Source organism: Hyla sarda, chromosome 1 (genome assembly GCF_029499605.1).
Source record: "Hyla sarda isolate aHylSar1 chromosome 1, aHylSar1.hap1, whole genome shotgun sequence".
NCBI classification, from domain to species: Eukaryota; Metazoa; Chordata; class Amphibia; order Anura; family Hylidae; genus Hyla; species Hyla sarda.
This window is the reverse complement of record NC_079189.1, coordinates 162,864,165-162,881,576: the sequence shown is the minus strand read 5'-3', so window position 1 is coordinate 162,881,576 and position 17,412 is coordinate 162,864,165. Positions and strand designations below refer to the sequence as shown.

Below are 17,412 nucleotides of genomic sequence, written 5' to 3'. Positions count from 1 at the left end.
TATTTGAGAACCCTGAAACGCGTCTAGTCTTATGCACTAATCTTGCTCACTGGCATTTATGCTCTCCATGAACTTAAGCTCTAGCTCACGGAGCAAATTCATCACATTGTGGATCTCCTACGCATTAGTCGATCTAGACTAGTGTCCGGTCCTGATTTTACCTGGTCAGCTCCGGCTCAAGCTGACGTCACACGCCATCTACACGAGGCAAGCTCCATCTACCCAGCATGTAGTCTCCGGCTTCCAAGTCCAGCGGTGAGGAGATCGATACCATCAGCGCCTGCCAGCGCTTGGTCTCCTGACAAATCTTCCATCGGCGCTTGCTAGCGCACGGCCTCCCGGCGAATTCACCATCGGCGCCTGCCAGTGCCACCAGCCTGGGACGACCACTACCGCATAACACCTGGACCTTGAGAGTTAAAGCCACAGCACTATCTAAGACCGCTGACCGCTATCCGGGCACGGGAGCTGACAGAGCCACATCACTCAGGACCGGTAACAGAGTATCCACTTTGATTTATAATTGCCACACAAAAGGACATTTATACCATACCTTTACAATACCCTAAAGACGTTATATGAATTCGTCTATATAGAGCTATTTTATATGCCAGTGATATACTTTTATTATATTTTTATAATATTTTTACATTTCAAGATCGTTTAATCTTGTATATCTAATTTTGTATATCTATCATATGTGTTTTTTCTCACAAGGGCCCTGTGAGGAGTAATGCACTATACATTTTAAATAAATAACCATTGAATTATTATTGGAGTACGACCCAGTTATCTATTGTTTATTCAATCAAATCACACTACCTTGGAAGGTCCGGGCAATATTTTTTCTATACATATTTTGTTATTTTTTGCAGCTGTGGTATAGTTGCATGCCCTGTTGACCTCAGGCAGTGTCTACACATTAATTGTGAGCTGCACTTGCACCCCTTTTTTTCCTTTTCTTCAGATTTGTAAATTACTTCTATAAAAAATCTTAATCCTTTCAGTACTTATGAGCTGATGAAGTTGAGTTGTTCTTTTCTCTCTAGGTGCTCTCTGATGACACGTGTCTCGGGAACCGCCCAGTTTAGAAGCAAATCCCCATAGCGACTCTACTCTGTGCAGTTCCCGAGACAAGAAGAGATGTCAGCAGAGAGCACTGTTGCCAGATAGAAAACAACAACTCAACTTCAGCAGCTGATAATTATTGAAAGGATTAAGATTTTTTAAAAGAAGAAATTTACAAATCTGTTTAACTTTCTGGAGCCAGTTGATATAAAATTCAAAAGTTTTCAACCAGAGTAAACCTCTAAATTTTTTCGAGGATTCATTTTGGTGAGGATCGAGCTGGCGGTCCGCTGCGAGGTGAGCTATCCACCCCCCCCCCCAACTGTCTTACTCTGTGTGGAACTGCAAATGTTTCATTTAATCAGTCATGGTTCATTTTTATCGCTCCAACCTGTTTCATTGGACTCTTGTGGTAATTCCAGAGGTAATATATGATGACAAGACCATAGGGCCTCAGTCTTGAAAAGATTACATAGATTTTTTTTTAAATTTTAATTGAAGCTTTTGAATAGATTCACAAGTTTAATGTGAGAGCAGCATGAGGAGATCACATGGCGGCACAATGACAGAGCCTGGTAATTGGAATGAGCAAATTTCAAATCCTTTTTTGAGGACCAATTGGAAGGCAAGTCTGGTGCGAGCAGCTGCGGTAACTCCAGCTCCAACTGCTAGAGGGAGGTTGTGTGTTACTAAGAGCTCCAGACTTCAAGGAACCAGGCCAGAGCCAGCATAGTTTCCACCAAGCCTCTTCCCAGGAATACGGCAGCATCCTGGGAAGGGCATCCTGCATAGAGTCCAGGGAGTCTCCACTTCCCATTCTGGGCTGACAGGTGGGGAGACCAGCCTGCTACAGCCAACATTCCGGTCGGTGGGAGAAGATCAAGCAGAGTCTGTTGCAATGGGTAAGAAAAGTAGTGCTGGTCATGGCATTACCCGCTTGGGGGTGATCCCCTTGGTAAGGTTTCTGGCAGTTATTCTGATGCTGCAGGGTGCTTCTCTGTGAGGGGGGGAGTGCCTGGGCAGCTGGCATTGGCCCTACGGAGTTTCCTCTACATTTGGGGTGCTAGTGGAGCGAATGAGAGGGGTGCTAGTGGAGTGAATGAGAGAGGTGGTAGTGGAGTGAATGAGAGGGGTGCTAGTGGAGTGAATGAGAGGGGTGTTTGTGATGCCACCAGGAAGAAAATGATTAGCGAGGCTTCTCATGTGGGTGCAGGTTTGGGGTCTGGTCCGACTGCACCCCAGGTGGCAGTTGCTTCTCCAAGAAGCTATGCAGTGTCACTGCCTGGGGATCTGGGGGGTCCCTATTTGGTCTGGCTCTGGGAATGGTCACTTGCAACAACGTCTCCTGGAGGCTCTGCATAGGGGAGACAGGTCGATCCAGGTAGAGAGGAGGGGTTCGGTTGACCTGTCCTTCTGGATAGAGAGACACGGTTTGGGGGCCTTCCGAGAGCAGAATGGGGAGGTGGTCTGGTCCCTCCCAACACCCGGGCTGGAGAGTGGCCGTCGGAGTGTGGTCAGCTTGGTTTGGAGGGGCAAAGATGCTTACCCACCTCGGCTTAAGGTGGCTGAGCTCCTCCTCAAGATAGAATTCAGGGCAAGGGCTATTTTTGCCCTGATTCACCCCTACGGTACCTCTGAATTCGACATCAGCTTCATTCGGCCAGAGGGGCTGGAGCTCTTCTGGTCAAATTATGAGGTGGTGAAGAGTGAGCCCAGCTGGCATGATTTTGCCGTAAAGGCTGTGTCACGACAGAACCTGATCAAGAAAGTGACAGTTTTGACTTGTAACGAGTCACTTTCTTGCTATGATATCATGACCTTGCTCGGGAGATACGGCGATGTGACGGACATGCCTAAAAAGAATTTGGATTAGTATGGGATCTGGTCGGGGGCCTGGACATTTTCCGTCAAATTAAAATGTTCTGGGAGCTCTGTTGCCCACATCCCTTCAGCTGCTTTTCTTTGAAGAGACAGGATACAGGTCTTCTACCAAGGGCAGCTCAAGGTCTGTCACAGATGCAACAGCCCCACCCACTTTAGTGCAGCCTGTACTGTACAGGTCTGTGCTTTATGTGGTGGGGTAGGTCATCTTGCCACCTCCTGTAGGCAGATCAGGTGCCACCTGTGTGGTGCCTTAGGACACCCGATTCTTTGTTGTCCTAGCACTTTTGCCCGTGCGACTGTCGCTTCAGCCGGGGAGAGTGGTAATGTTGCCCCAGCTGCAGAGGGCACGAGCGCGGGGGAGGGGGCAACAGGGTCAGTGAGGAGGAAAGATCCCACTAAGCCAAGGAGGGAGGATGATGTAGGAGGGGTGGGAAACTTAAGGGGGCTTCTGTTCCTGCTCCCTAGGTTAGTCCTGTATTTGCTGAGGCCCTGGAGGATGACGTTCTGGATGAGGAGATGAGGAGAATGTCTAAAGAGGAAGGCAATGGGGCCGTTCTTTCCGATTCCTTCCAATATGAAAGTGTGGATGAGGAGAGGGAAGAGAGGCCAAAAGTGAAGGACAATTAATAGGGGAAGAAGAGGTCGGTGCCCTCTGTAAAGCCCCGCGCTGCGGACCGGGTGCCAAGCAGCAGCCTATCGCACCCCCCCCCCCCCCCCCGATTGACTTGTCAAAACGGTACTCCATCCTTGAAAACATCTCCTCCTGCTCCCAATAATGGATCAGTCAAAATAAAAAAAGTGCCAAAGACAAGGAGGCCTCTTCTTCTACTCACACCTCTTGCGAAGGAAGGATCTAGATCAGGACATGATGTCGGGTTTTCTGGCATAAACTGTTCCTGGACCAGGGGTAAACCCCTCTCTTGACATTTTGGCTGAGGAAATCAGGCAAGAGAAAGTGAGTCTGGCGGTTGAGGGGCTCGCCCCTAAGAAGTTGCCAGGTCCGGATGGCATAACATCTGAGTGGTACAAGACCTTTAAGGAGTCTTTATCTCCCCTCTTGACCGAGGTCTTTAAAGGGGTACTCCGGTGGAAAACGTTTCTTTTTTTTTTAATCAACTGGAGCCAGAAAGTTAAATAGATTTGTAAATAATGTACAAAACAAAGAGAAGACAGGTCTTGCACTCACCGCTCATGTTCTGGCCAATCGGCTCCCATCTCGGGCTACTCCTCCGGTAAGATAATCAAGGTAGCATGGGGCACTCAGAGGCGGCTGTTGGCGGTTTTACACATGGCTGAATGACTCAGCATGGAGGTGTTGGCAGCATGAGGAGACCATATAGTGGCTGAATGACACAGCTTGGATGAGGCTGAAGCATGAGGAGACCATATAGTGGCTGAATGACACAGCGTGGAGGTGTTGGCAGCATGAGGAGACCATATAGTGGCTGAATGGCACAGCCAGGAGTTGGCAGCAGCATGAGTAGACACTAGGCCTTCACAATCCCTAAGATTATAAGATGAATTCTGAAATTTAAACTGAAGACTTTGGGTAGCTTGTGCTACCTTAACAATTTTTTTATTCCCAGACCCAGTCCCAGCAGCATCAGTAAATCATATATTACCTGAATGGCACATCCTGGAGTTGGCAGCAGCATGAGTAGACACCAGGGCATTAACAATCCCTAAGAAAAAAAGACGAAGTTTGAATTTTAAACCAAAGATTTTGGGTAGTTAGTGTTATTATAACAAAATTTTTATTCCCAGACTTAAGCCCAGCAGCATCAGTAATTGCCTGAATGACACAGCCTGGATTGCCATATATTGCCTGAATGACACAGCCTGGAGTTGGCAAAAGCATGAGGAGACCATTGAAATATAAGAATTTTAAATTGAAATCCAAGATTTTGAAATTGAAATTGAGGATTTTGAAGTGGAACTTTTAACTCACAAGTTTTAGTGTCCCGGGCCCCGGTGTAAGGGCACAAAGGATCAAATCAAACAAGGAGTCACATATCACAAGGAACTATGAAAGAGCCTGGAGATGGCATCAGTATGAGGAGACCATATAGTGGCTGAATGACTGCCTGGAGTTTGTGGCAGCACGAGGAGACCATATAGTGGCTGAATGACACAGCCTGGAGGTGGCTGAATCATGAGGAGACCATTGAAATTTAAGAATTTTAAATTTAAAATATTGAAATTGAGGATTTTGAAATTGAAATTGAAAACAAAGGACCTCATCTAACAAGGAGTCACATGTCATATGGCAGCACAATGACAGAGTTTGGAGGTGTCATCAGTAGGAGGAGACCATATAGTGTCTGAATGGCAAAGCCTGGAGTTGGCTGAAGCATGAGGAAACCCCATTGCTTCACAATCCCTAAGAAAAAAAGGCAAAGTTTGAAATTTAAATTGAAGATTTTGGCTAGCTAGTGCTACCATAACAATAGTTTTTATTCCCAGGTCCAGCAGCATCATTAAACCATATATTGCCTGAATGACACAGCCTGGAGTTGGCTGAAGCATGAGGAGACCCCAGAGCTTCACAATCCCTAAGAAAAAAATTACGAAGTTTGAAATTTAAACTGAAGCTTTTCTGTGGCTAGTGCTACCATAACATTGTTTTTTATTCCCAGGCCAGCAGCATCAGTAAACCATATATTGGCTGAACGACACAGCCTGGAGTTGGCTGAAGCATGAGGAGACCACATAGTGTCTGAATGGCACAGCCTGGAGTTGGCAGCAGCAGGACGAGACCATTGAAATCTATGATTTTTTAATTTTTGAAATTGATATCATGGATTTCGTAATTGATATTTCACTACTCTGCCTGACATACTTATTCCGTGTATGAGGGATGTACAATAAGCTTCACAACGCTTACAACAATATTTGTCTAGAACAGCAGCAGATGTGTACTATTGACTGTCCTTTCACAGTATATAGACCCTTGACAGATTAACAGGTACAAAATAGTACACTACTTAGATGTAGGTATGTAGTATGCACTAATGAGGGCATAAAAATGTGCTACAGTACGCTTAAAAATACTTATTTTTTTCTGTGTCCCAGATTACAAAATTCTGTGTCCCAGAATACAAAATCAGAAATTATCAGAAAACCACCTGACTTCAAAATAATAAAATGATAGATATGTTCTCTAAAGAAAAGGATCCTTCATTAGATGACAATATGAGTATTGTGTGTTCCAGTGACATTAGCTCATCGGAGGAACAGGAAAACATGATACAACTTAATTCTGCAATTGAAGAACCACACAAAAGAATAAACGACTTAAAGCCTACTGGAACTGAGCAACTTCAGAATGGTAAATCTACCATCTGGGATAGTCAGTCAATTCCAACAGCCGGTGATCAGTATCCAAAGTTCCCTGTTTCTTCTAGTCTTTGGCAATATTCCTTTTATTACTGGTCTGGTATCAACATGGCAATAATGCTGGGAGAGTAACTCAAGGATAGCCACATATAGTGTCTGAATGACACAGCCTGGAGGTGGCTGAAGCATGAGGAGACCATATAGTGTCTGAATGGCACAGCCTGGAGTTGGCGGCAGATGAGGAGACAATAGGGCCTCACAATCTCTAATAATAAAAGAGGAATTTTGAAATTTCATTTGAAGATGTATGGTACCTAGTGCTACCATAAACATATTTAGGTAATGTCCTAGGCTCAGCAGCATCCCTAAACCATGTAGTTGCTATATGACACATACAGGAGCAGGCAGCAGCATGAGTACACAAGAGGGATTCACAACCCCTAACATTAAAAGGTGAATGTTGCAATCTCTATTGAAGATACATGTTAGCTTGTGCTTACATCCAAAAATGTAAGGCCCAAGCCCAGCAGCATCAGTTGCTGAATGACTCAGGCAGGAGCAGTCAGCAGCAGGAGTAAGGAGTACACAAGAGGGTTTCATAACCCCTAAGATTGAAAGATAAATGTTGAAATCTCAATGAAGCGTAAATGTAAACTAGTACTAACATCCAAAAAATTAAGGCACAAGCCCAGCAGCATCAGTAAGCCAAGAAGTTCCTGAAACACACAGTCAGGCATCAGCAGTACACAAGAAGGTTTCATAACCCCTAAGATTGAAAGATCAATATTGAAATCTCTATTGAAGAGCTATGTTACCTTGTGCTATCATCAAATAATTTAAGGCCCAAACCCATCACTGAGCACAGTAGTTCCTGAAAAACACAGCCTGGAGCAGGCATCAGCATGAGTTTACAAGAGGGCTTCACAACCCCTAACATTAAAATGTTAACGTTGAAATCTGTATAGAAGATGTATGTTAGCTAGTCCTAACATCAAAAAAATTTAGGCACAGGCCCAGCATCATCACTAAACCATATATAGTTGCTGAAACACACAGCCTGGATCAGGCAGAGGCAGAAGTACACAAGGGGTCTAATAACCCCTAACATGAAGAGGTGAATATTGAAATCTGTATAGAAGATGTATGTTAGCTAGTGCTAACATCAAAAGAATTTAGGCACAGGCCCAGCAGCATCAGTAAGCCAAGTATTTCCTGAAACACACAGCCTGGATCAGGCGGCAGATTGCGTACATAAGAGGGCTTCACACCCTCTAACATTAAAAGATCAATACTGAAATCTCCATTGAGCATGTATGTTTGCTAGAGCTACCATAAAAAATGGTAGTTAATATCCAAGACAGTCCCAGCAGCATCAGAAAACAATATACTGGCTGAATGACACAGTCTGGAGGTGGAAAAATAATAACGAGCCAATATAGTGTCTGAATGGTACAGCCTGGAGTTGGCCGAAGCATGAGGAGACCATATAGTGGCTTAATGGCATAGCCTGGAGTTGGCAGAACCATAAGGAAACAAAATAGTGTCTGAATGAAACAGCCTGGAGGTGGCAGCAGCATCAGGAGTCCTGAAAGTGACCCAGTGACAGAGTTGTGCGGTGGGTGACAATACCAGTACCCAGTGATGAAGGTGGCTGGAATGTTTGCAAATGGGGAGCAGTGACTTGTTTGGCACTATCCATATTTGTGACGTGTTGGTGTAGCACCATGGTCAATTTACTTTGACACATCTGGCATTGGTGGGTAGAAATCCTGGCTGATCCATGCCTGATTCATCTTCACAAAGGTCTATTCACATTTTTGGACATATGAGTCCTCCTTGGGGTGACTATGGCCCCTGCCACACTAAACACCCTCTCTGATGGCACACTACTGGCAGGGGCAAACTCTGCCAGTTGCGGCCATAAATCAAGTTTGGCTTCTCAGAAGTCCAGCGGATCTTCAAGGTTTGCAAGCAAAAAAAGGTAGGGGTCGGCACTACCTGTTCTGATCCGGACTTGGAAACAACAGGAAACACGCCTGGCACACTCAGCTGCTAAAGTAATCCACTTTCAGCGGTGCTCAATCCACAAGGTTGTAGGTACATGCACGATAATTCCCAAAGGAAGTAAAGGATGGCACTTCGCAGCGTAGATGCAATGTTTTTTATTCACTGGTAAACATCAGCAGGTGTAGGGGTACCGAGAGGGAGCAAACAAATGGAACAACACCGTTTCACGGTAGCACACCGCTTCTACTGGTTCCTCCCAATGGCGTTGTTCCATTTGTCTGCTCCCTCTCTGTACCCCTACACCTGCTGATGTTTACCAGTGAATACAAAACATTGCATCTACACTGCCAAGTGCCGTCCTTTTCTTCCTTTGGGAATTATTATGATCTTCAAGGTTTGATGGCATGGCCATGTCAAGGTATGCCACCACCTGCTGGTTCAGATCCTGCTCCAGGTCTACCTGCTGATGAAGATTTGCTTCACTATGTGGGTGAAGGAAGGTACTCATCAGCGTCTGTAGACTCAAGGTGCTGCTAATGGAGCTGGAACTGCTCCTGCCACCCCACCCCTCCCCAGCAGCCATGGCAGTGGAAGGTGAGTGCAGCGGGCCCCCCCAGTAAGACCTGCGAGTGGATGGACGATGGCGCCGATAGGCATCAATCAACTGACTACGTAGGATTTCTCTGCAGTAGGTCAGTTTGTCCTCCCTCTCAGTGGGTGTAAAAAAGGCACCCATTTTGTGGCGGAAGCAAGGGTCCAATAAGGATGAGACCCAGAAGTCATCCCGCTGCCAAATGTTGACAATTCGGCAGTCACTACGCAAGCAACTGAGCATGCATCGTGCCATTTGTGCAAGTGACTCGGAGGGACTCCCTGCCTCCATCTCCACTGCATACTGCCAGAGTGTGTCTGGGTCCTCTGTCTCACATTCCTCATAACCCTCTAGCTCCTTTAGTTGATCATGCTCCTCCTCTCATGTCAGAAGACTACAAGCACCACCCATCTCATAAAACCTAAACTATGCTCCACTGTGCCCCTCATATTCCTTCTCCTCCCCCAGTTCAGCCCCCACAGGGCTCATGTGACCGTGAGATGTAGGCGCAACATCTTCATTGCCCTGGCTAATCATCATTTCCAACACTTCTTGTTGGAAATGAAGCAGTGGAATGACATCGTTCATCCCGTAATCCTGGCGACTTACTGAAAATGTAGCTTCCTCAAGGGCCTGAGCAAACGGCAAGTGTCACGTAAGGCTGCCACTGGTTCACTTTGAAGTTACACTGAATATACAATTTTAAATTTACACAACTAAATGCACACAGCAAGATGGCGGCCACTCAGACCACTGAAAGATTTCCCTGGCTAAAAAAAAGAGCTGAAAACCAAAATGTAGTCTGTGCAGCCAGAGGGGGGCAGAACTGAGCATTGGGTCCTGAGCGTCGGGTACCCCTATCGCTTGGATCATCAGGAAATCGGTGATGGCTTTTCTCTGTTCGTATAGTCGTTCCAACATATGGAGGGTGGAATTCCAATGTGTGGCAATGTCACAAATCAGACTATGTTGGGGAATGCCATTCTGATGCTGCAGCTCAAGGAGGGTGTACTTTGTGGTGTACGAGTGGCTGAAGTGCATGCAAAGTTGCCTTCCCATTGTTAGGATGTCTTGCAAATGGGGGGAACACTTCAGGAACTGCTTGACAACCAGATTTAACATGTATGCCATGCAGGGCGCATGGCTCACCCTTCCTTGTCGAAGCGCGGCCATGATGTTCTTCCCATTGTCGGTCACCATAGTTCCAATTTCCCGTTTTTGTTGGGTAAGCCATGCAGCAATTTCTTGATGAATAAATTTTAGCAGTTCCTCCACTGTGTAACTCTTTTCGCCAAGGCAAACCATGTGAAGAAAAGCGTGACACTGCCTTACCCTGCACACATGGTATGCTGAAGGGCCACTGAGACTAGTCTAGGCACTCAGTGGAGGCTGAGGACATGGTGGAGGATGAGGAGGCAGAGTCGCACACTGTCATAGGACCAACGGTGTGACAGCGTGGAGGAGGAAGCGGTGTGGCCTCTCCAAGTTGGGGTTGTGGCTCTGCAGGAACCACATTCACCCAGTGAGCCGTAAAGGAAATGTATTGTCCCTTTGGTGTATGTATTGTGTACTTTGGTACACACCTGCAGGCTCAAGGACTGGACCACCTTCTCTTCCACAAAATTGGGTAGGGCTGGTACAGCCTTCTTCGCAAAGAAATGATTGCTTTTCACTCTCCACCACGGCTCGGCACAAGCCATCAGTTCTCTGAAAGGTGCAGAGTCCACCACTTGAAATGCTAAGGACTGCAGCACCAGTAACTTAGACAGGAGCACATTCAGCTTCTGCGCCATTGGATGAGTGGGCGATTACTGTTGTCTATTGGACATGGCTTCGCGGATGGATTGTCAGTGGAATGGCTGACTAAAAGTGGGAGGAGTAGGAGCATCTGGAGCGACAGGAGGGAGGGTATGACACACAGCTCACTTCGGCTGAGGTGGTGGAGTATTGGCTGGATGATGCAGCAGACGGGACCACTACATTGTAGCCACGGTTCTCCCAGGCCGCTTTATGGTGGCGAAGCATATGTTGACGCAGGGCTGTGGTGCCAACATTGGGACCTTGGCCATGCTTCACCTTCTGCTGACATATCCTGCATGTGGCTTTTTGAACCTCCTCCAGATGTTTGATGAAAAACTGCCACACCGCCGAGTAGCTGATTTTCCCATCAACAGTCCACACTAATTGATTGCTACTGCCGCCATCTCCAGGAACCCCTTTTCCACTACCTCCCGGGAAGATTGGCTGCCGCAAAGCAGGTGGTCTCCCCCGGGCACGTTTGGGTCCAGAATTTCCACTTCTGCCATCATGTTGACTGCCAACCATGCTACCGCCTTGCTGCTGCCTCACGGGCAACCTGCAACTCTCTTCTCCTGATGATGATGAAGCCCCTTCTGCACCCGGCTCCCAATTGTGATCGGCTTCCTCATCATCATCAACAAGTGTCTGCACATCACTGATGTCCTCCTCAGGTTCCTCAACAGTGTCTGCTTCAGGCAGTAGCTGCTGACTATCCTCTATTAGATCGTCCTCAGTGAATAGTGGAGCTGAACCCACAGCATAAGATACTTCTGTAGGAGAGGGAACAGCATAGAACAAAATAAATGCTCCCGGGCCATGACAACTGAGGGTTGTGTCTGAGGAACCCACAAGTGTCAGATGTCACTTGTGATGAAGTGGATGATCCTGTTAACCAATCGACGGTGGCAGATGGGTTGCTGGTCGAGACACGACCACTAGCTGATAACGGGGCTGAGGCCTCTCGCTGCGACTCCTGCTGCCACTCGCCCCTAGTCTGCTGCGACCTCTGCCTGAAGGATTTAGGCCTCTGACACTCCTCTGTGCAAGTCCTGGCACTTCTCTGCCTCACATACTTAGAGCGTATATAAGGGGAGTACAATACGATTCACTACGCTAAAAACTGTATTTGTCTAGAACAGCAGCAGATGTGCTCTTTTGGTAAGGGTTAAATTGCCTATCCTATGTTTGTTGTTGACATATTAATAACTTGTGTACCAAGTTTCATGTTAATATCTTTAGCCACACAGACATTGATTTTTACATATATACTAGCTGAGTACCCGGCGCTGCCTGGTTTTTCCTACCTTATCCTTGTGGGGGAGGAAAAGCAACAAAGGAGGAAACGTTTGTCCTCATATCCCGTCCTTAAATCCTGACCACATATCTTCTCCTTGATAGCCCTACCCCAAATCCCCTCTTCATATTCCAATCTCATATCCTGTCCTCATATTTTGTCCTCATATCTTGACCTCATATCCATCCCCATATCCCGACCTCATATTCCAACCTCATATCCTGCCCCTATATCCCCTCCCCATATCCTGACCCATATCCCATCCTCATATCCCATCTTCATATCTCGACCGCATATAACATCCTCATATCCAGTCTTCAGATCCCGACCGCATATCCCATACCAATATCCCATCCTCATATTCAGTCCTCATATCCCGTCCTCATATCCCGACCTCATATATTGTCCTTATATCCCATCCCCATATCCTGTCCTCATATCTAATCCTCATTTCTAATCCTCACATCTCGTCCTCAGGTGGGGCTGAATTGTGGTAAAGATATTGTAAGCTAAAAATAAAAAGGAAGTGGCTTAAAGGGTAGGACTGTCTTTGCAAGATGGAGCATGAACAACAAGAGAAAATGTGGTTTCAAATGGCAGGAAATGCTCAACCCCAAATGCAGTTGTGCATTTATGCTGGGGGAGCAGATCCTGCGCTTGTGGTCCATTGCTAAGGGCAACTGTCCAGCATAAAATGCATACAGTGGGGGATGCCTGCAGCAGACCACAAGTGCCCAAAAGATGGGGCATTGAATGCAGGGAGGGTGTGGCCTGCCAATGACTGACGCATTCAACAGGAGATGCAGAGCGGAGCTTGTGAAGTAAGGCACCAGAAGTCCTATATCCTGGCATGGGACTTAAAACAAAAACCCCATCCTTCACATATGGCGGTAGATTAGGGGTTAACTATCATGTGTTTTTATTTGCAGAGATATGCAGAAACAAAAAATCAGACAGGAGAAGGCGCTGCCTAATTGCCATTATCAGTGGAGGGAGAGAATAAAGCAGAAAAGAAAAAATCATAACAATAAACAGTATCAGACACAAACAGGACAACGTTATCACGGTCCGAATGAAAAAGGAAAAAAGAAAAAGAAAAAACAGTGTCAGAATTCTGGACCACAGATGGTGACTCCAGCACTTCAGATGAAATAAGCGAACTGGATTATAGTGATCGACAGTAAAAAAAACAAGGAAAAGGACGAGGAAGAAAAAATGCAAGACAATGAAAAGGAAAAGAAAAAACGCAAACGTGTGTCTTGGCACCAAAAGAAGAGACATTTTCTCTCCCACAGGAATCTGCGAGCAATAAAGAAGCACCGGCAGAAGTTAATTTGTCTAGTGTCATACTTGATGATAGTGTAATGCTGCTATTATCCAGGGGCCTCAATTTCTGCCTAGCTGAAGATTTCAGTTTCGAGGATTTCAAAATTGATCTCTTCAAAGGCATACGCAAATTAAATCAGAATATTTTTTTTGCTGTGCAGGAAAATCTTGGAAATAAAAAAGAAATAAGCAAAAAAGAAGGAGAAATCCCTATAAATATAGGACCCCTGGGTTTTACTGCAATTAGGGAGGGTACAAAAGTTGTAAAATAATGTCTCACCACTTTGATTGAACTTGGAGGTGGTGACTCTAGTGGAATGGAGGAACAAATGATGGTGTTTTCACATTTTGTGGGGGGGGGGGGGAATAGATCCAGATTTTCGCCACCCCTTCAACCGGGGGGGGGGGGGGGGGGGGGGAGTCTGGATCTATTCCAACTTAAGGTGTTAGATGGCATCAGGGCTATTCTATACCCTAAAGCTGTACAAAACCTTAGTGATTTCGGGATACAGGCATTAGAATAGTTTAAAAAAAACAAGACAATCTTATAATTAAAAAAAAGCTGACAAGGGTGGGAACACTGTTATATTGAATACATTTTATTACCTAGCTAAAGCAAAAAGACAGTTAGAGGATACAGAAATATACACTGAACTGGCACACAATCCCACAAAAAAATTATGGTCCAGATTGCAAACACTACTACGCACACAGGTAGAAAAAGGCATTATTTCAGAAAAATGTGCAGAAAAACTTTTACCGTTATATCTCAATAATGCAAAGTGGTACTGCGTACCCAAAATCCACAAAACCCTCATTTCACCTCCTGGTCATCACATTGTGGCAGGTGTTGGTTCATTAACTGAAACCCTGTCACAATACATTGACTGGCTGTTACGTCCCCTTTTGGATCAACTTCCTGCATTAGAGAAGGACACAAATGAATTTTTGCCTGCACTGGAAGACATTCCAGTTACTGAGGGCCTTATACTTACCTCTATTGATGTAGAGTCTTTATACACTCGCATCCCGCAGGACACAGCCATTAAATGTATTAAACAAATTTTAAAGCTAATAAAAGTGAGGGTCTTGTGGATTTTATCTGTGAGGCTTTAAATTTCATCTTTAAAAACCATGTGTTTCAATGTGATGAAAAATGGTTTGTGCAAAAAGGTGGCACAGCGATGAGTACGCCCGTCGCATGCACGATGGCAAATTTATTTCTAGAATATTTTGAAGAAAAGTATGTTTTTTCATCCGGGAACCTATACCTCAAGCATGTAAGATGCTATCTACATTTCTTCACATCTTCATGCTGTGAGATGGGTCCCAGGACGAATTTGACCAGTTTGTCACCTTTTTAAATACAAATGAAATGAACATGAAATTCATGTCCAAGTAATATTATACAATGACCATCTCCAAACAATAGGATACGGCAAACCGACAGCTACGAACACCATCCCCCATCATTCAAGTTACCACCCAGTTCATACTAGAACAGCTATAACCTACAGAGAACAGTTGTGGTTGAAGCGCATTAACAGTTCAGATCATCAATTTGATTTACAGGCTGCAGCCCTCATGGAGCGACTCTCCGTGAGAGGCTACCCAAAAGATGTACTGGAAAAAGCATTCATACGAGTACAAAAAACTGATCGAAAGACACTATTGAAAAAAGCACACACACTAGATTACATACACACTAGAAAACATACTAGATTTAAACAAGGCACTGTAAGTACATCTGTCCGCATTTCATTTTCTTTCAAACTCAGTCTATTAGCAAAGACCATTAAAAAATCCATCTTGTCGCATTGGGGAATTCTGTAAAGAGACCCTACATTAGATCCGCTTTGATTGCATAAGCCTATGATCACATTTAAACGTCCAAAAAAATTGAAAGACGTCCTAGTTAAAAGCCGTTACTCTGATGAAAGTAATAATAAAAGTAATTGGCTGAAGAAAACTGAAGTAAAAGGTAACTAGAAGTGTGGCCACTGTAATTGGTGCGCTTGCTATCCGGCAGGTAAAACTGTATCCATAGGTGGAGTGAATAGACACCTAAACAAGGTCATGTGTTGTAGAACTAAAAATGTAGTATATGCAATAACATGCGAATGTAAATGGTATTACATAGGCAGTACAATCAGACCAGTTAATGTACTCTTTGGAGAACATATTTGATCTATTACCACTGGCAAAGGCTCACCGAGATTAATAGAACTCATCAATACAGAACATGATGGATGTACAGATAAATTAACATTTCTGGGTATACAAAGAGTTAATGCAGAAGGAGGTCAGGATATTGTTAAAAAGTTACGAAAAAGTGAGGCTAAATGGATACTAAGAACAAGAGCGCAAGAAAATGACAGAATAGATATGGGAGTCTTCCTCTAGAATGTTGTATTTTTGGTACTTTATGAATGAACTGTCTAAAAGTTGTATATTTAATTTATATATTCACATTTGTATCACTGTTTCCACTCACCTGTGTTCCACATCACCAAAGGAGGAGGGTATTCAAGACACGGAGCACGAGTCAGAGGAAATCGTCTGTTGAAGTTCTGCAAGGAAAGAAATAGCTGTAACCACTCAGTGCCCACTGGCGTCTACTCACAGGATGCGGCATGGTGCCACCATATACCTGTCTGTCTAGCTACAAGCAATAAAGAAGAAGTCACATTGTACGTGGTGTGTGCCTTTGTATTCTTTTATGAATGGATTTATCTATTACAGAGATGCAAGGAAGCTGGCACATCTGTGTATTATACAGGACAATCGCAGCGGGTGTCAGGAGTGACACCCTGAGAGATCTGTCTTTAAGCAGAGGTACTACTACTCCCATCATAGAACAATCTTTTCCATGCTGGGAGTAGTAGTACTACCTAAAAATGTAAAAACATTTAGAAAAAAGGGAAACACCCCCCCCCCCACATACACACACACCCCCACTTAAACACATTATTAAAATAAATTACTAATAAACATTAATAATAAAAATTTGCCGCAAATTTATTAGGATCAAATCAATTTTTTTATTTTTTATTTGGCGATCAGCCGAATGAAATTTTTTAAAAATTTGCTAATCTCTAGCTGTAAACAGATGTGCAGGGGAGAAGAACTGTTCCTGGCCAGGCATGTTTGGACAGAGGAGTTCATATTGATCCAGCAGAGATTGCAGTCAGCATTAGTATCTAGGAAAGACAGAGACAGTGCCTCGAGCCTGTTTAATAGTGGTATTGAAGAAGGTCTTGATGGTAAGGTGTGTCCCAAAGATTTTTACAGGGTTGATGTTCCTGTGCGGATACACCAAATGGTAAATAAATTGGGTAAACTGGAAAAATAGTAAGACCTCAGACTTAAAGGTCAGCAGACAATATAATAGAACAGTTCATATCGCTGTACAGAGCACTGGTGAGACCTCACTTGGAGTACGGTGCACAGTACTGGAGACCATTTCTCCGCAAAGGATATAGCTACATTGAAAAAAGTTCATAGAAAAGCTACTAGTACATCCATTGCAGGATAACATTTACAAGTAAAGGTGAAGGATCTTAACATGTGTAGGTTGGATGAAAGATGAGACAGAGGAAGTATGTGGCATCTCTCACCAATCTCCCTCCAATCAGGAGATGCTACATCTCCTTTTATCCAGGACAGATTTAAGGTCAACTGTTAATCACAATGCACAATAAGTACCCCTGCCCTTGTAAAATTTAAAAATATAAAGATCCCCAAGAAAGAGGACATCCTGGATTATAACACCTAATCGGATCAAGTGTTAAAATGGGTGGAAAACAACTTATATCATATCAACTGGCTCCAGAAAGTTAAACAGATTTGCAAATTACTTCTATTAAAACATCTTAATCCCTCCAATACTTATCAGCTGCTGTATCCATTTTTCTCTCATAAACCTCTAATAAAAAACTATTTGCATAAATGTAGTGTTTTCATAGTGTTTTTCACAATCTTCACGAGAAACCCTTACATCACGTGATCAAAGAATTACCTTACAGGAAAAACTCAACAGGACAAAAGGCAACAGAAAAACATATACTAAAACACTCTGGGGAACATATTCAAAACTCTTTACGTC

General features: G+C 44.4%; 1 long non-coding RNA gene across 1 annotated transcript in view; it reads right to left on the bottom strand.

Annotated features, from left to right (window-relative positions):
- Positions 1 to 15,877, bottom strand: part of LOC130302987 (uncharacterized) — a 164,497-nt gene extending 148,620 nt beyond the window's left edge. Inside the window, exons 1-2 of the long non-coding RNA XR_008853125.1 lie at positions 15,802 to 15,877; positions 4,575 to 4,634 (exon numbers count right to left, since the gene is read on the bottom strand). This is a non-coding gene — a long non-coding RNA (uncharacterized LOC130302987). The remainder of the gene's footprint in view (positions 1 to 4,574; positions 4,635 to 15,801) is intronic.
- Positions 15,878 to 17,412: the final 1,535 nt, after the last annotated feature.